The sequence below is a fragment of the Etheostoma cragini genome, chromosome 13 (genome assembly GCF_013103735.1).
Source record: "Etheostoma cragini isolate CJK2018 chromosome 13, CSU_Ecrag_1.0, whole genome shotgun sequence".
NCBI lineage: Eukaryota > Metazoa > Chordata > Actinopteri > Perciformes > Percidae > Etheostoma > Etheostoma cragini.
In genome coordinates this window covers 24,074,820-24,077,271 of record NC_048419.1, presented here as the reverse complement: position 1 = coordinate 24,077,271, position 2,452 = coordinate 24,074,820, and the positions used below count along the sequence as shown (strand labels likewise).

Below are 2,452 nucleotides of genomic sequence, written 5' to 3'. Positions count from 1 at the left end.
AGAGGTCTTAGACTGTGATGTGTAAAGTTGTTGTGACTTTCTCAATAAAAACATGATTAAAAAATAAAATGGTATAAAATAAGAGACTTGGAAAGCGACCCCTTATTCCCACTCTGTCTGAAACGCTCCTTTTCTGCGCCTGTCTCTTTAAGACCGCCTCCCTAATATTAAAAGCCCAATCTCCTCTGATTGGTCAGCAATTCCGGGTCTTCAGTATCTCCGCTTTCAGAGGTTCTGCACTGTCATTGCAGCTGGGGAACGACTGTAACGGGCACGGTTTCTGAATGCGAGGCAGTGTGCATTTCACAAAAGCAGACCAGAAAAACTTCTGGTTCATGCGAGGAGTCAAATAAGAGACTCAGGAGAAGAGTCTAAAGATCTGCTTCTGAAATCCAGGTGCCTTTTAACCCTTGTGTTGTCTTCCCGTTAACCATGAACTTGTCCAAATTGAAAATGACTTTTTTTTTTGGTGCTTTTCCGATGTTTTTGTCACTTTTTCTGATTTACTTCTCACTCAGAAACCTGAGCTGGTTTAATAATAGATTTCACACTTATTCTTGGAATTCATGGTCAACAAAGCTCATTTATAACAAATTACACATATGGTTTAAGTTAAAAAGGCAGAAATTATTAATTATTTTGACTACTAGTTAAGATCAGAGCATGTTGAGTGGATCTCTGATGGGTAGATGTCAGAGTTTAGTCCGGATACTGTTTTGAAATCATAAAAAAAAAAAGATTTAATAAAACGCCCAAATAATTCAATGAAAGTAATCTTTAATGCCACCTGAAGAACATATGGAGTCATCCATGTTATTTTTGGGCAATTTGGTTGAAAGAAATCCTTATTTCCGATATATAAAACACTTGGAAACGAGTCAGTTTGACCCGAGGACAACACGAGGGTTAATTAACCCACTGAAAGCATTCTCTCTTTTTGTGAGAGAGTAATTTCCGAATGCCGCGTGGTCTTTTCTCCGAGACTTCTCCTAGGCGGGTTTTTGTAAAAGCCTGTTTATATCCATTAAAGCTCCTCGTGTCACCTTCCTTTGAGGCAGAAACACAGACAGAAGAGGTAGATAAAGCAGGGGAGGAATAAAATAGAAGTTAGAGACAATCAAGACGAGCATCCCAGCAGCTCCAGGCGAAGCTCTGCAGAACAGCAAAGAACTACAGTAGCCGTTTGAACCTGTGACCCAGAATAATCCCTTTAGCTGCATGAGTGGGTAAAGATGGATGCCCCCCCCCCCCCCCCCCCCCCCCCCCCCCCCCCCCCCCCCCCCTCTTCCACCACTCCAGACAGTTTTTCTCCGCAACACAGATCTCATATCAGTGTGCATATCAGTAACTTGTGTTATCATGAAATACAGAGTGTCTTCAGGGCCTGCGACGCTACGCGACACATCAATTTTCATGGAGTTGAAAGCGACAGCGGCGTGAAACAGATGCTTTTCACGGCTCCCCCGAGGTTTTGTGTGATTAAAAGAGTTGCCGAGCAATCCTAGAAGTGGCGTTTTTATGGCTGGAAAGTTGTGCGTTTTGAATCTGTGAGATGTAGTAATCAGTTTTCTCTATTCTTTCAATGTAAGCCTGGTTCATCCTGCTTTCATTAATGTATCCCGGAGTTGACCCTCGCGTTGTTGTCTTCTCGTCAAAATTGAAAAACAACTAATTAACTAATTAAACTAATTAATTTTGGGGCGTCTTTATTCAATTTTATAGCATTTGAAGAGCAAGAATTGTGTAAGAGACAGGCTGAGTGGGTGATGCACGGTTACCTTAGACACTATGGGAAGTGTTAACGCTGTCACACACAATGGGAAAGGATAATCATTTAATAATCTGAGCCTGTCAGTGGCAAAAATACCACTTTTAGTGGACGGAAATTGAAGATGCGCAATTGCCCAATATCTTACATTGTGGCTTGTTTTTGCCGACTGCAGCAATCTTACTTAATACTGGACCAATGTCAAACATTGTTGTAATCTTTAGTCATTTAGACACCAAAGGCCGGGTTAAAAATACCAAAGTTACCCTTTAAGTCACTTCCTGTATGTGGGTTATATAATTTCAGAGCAATAAAGACACTTTGTGATAAATTTCGGTGTTAAAAGGACCTCACACACTTTGCGAAAAACAAATAAATGACCGTCCTGGGCGCCCGGATTGCTCAGTTGACTCCTGCAAGGAAATTGAATTTCCAGTATAGCTTACAAGACATTTGTTTAGAGAATAAGGAGGCATAAAAATACAGTATAAAAAAAAACAGTGTAAAAAAATAACCAACGTTCAGCTACAAAAAGATCTTTAGCATAAATAATTAATTAAAACAGTTAAGAGCAGTTTGTGTCCATGTAGATTAAGTAATTGCACATTGAAAGAGTGGCGACCACTCCTTCCTTCCTTCCTTCCTGTTGTGTTCTCTTTACCATCTTCCCCCCCCCCCCCCCCC

General features: G+C 40.8%; 1 long non-coding RNA gene across 1 annotated transcript in view; it reads left to right on the top strand.

The window, feature by feature from the left end:
- The window catches only part of LOC117955348, a 24,401-nt gene that overhangs the window by 20,112 nt on the left and 1,837 nt on the right, over positions 1-2,452 (top strand). Inside the window, exon 2 of the long non-coding RNA XR_004659022.1 lies at positions 1,738-1,743. This is a non-coding gene — a long non-coding RNA (uncharacterized LOC117955348). The remainder of the gene's footprint in view (positions 1-1,737; positions 1,744-2,452) is intronic.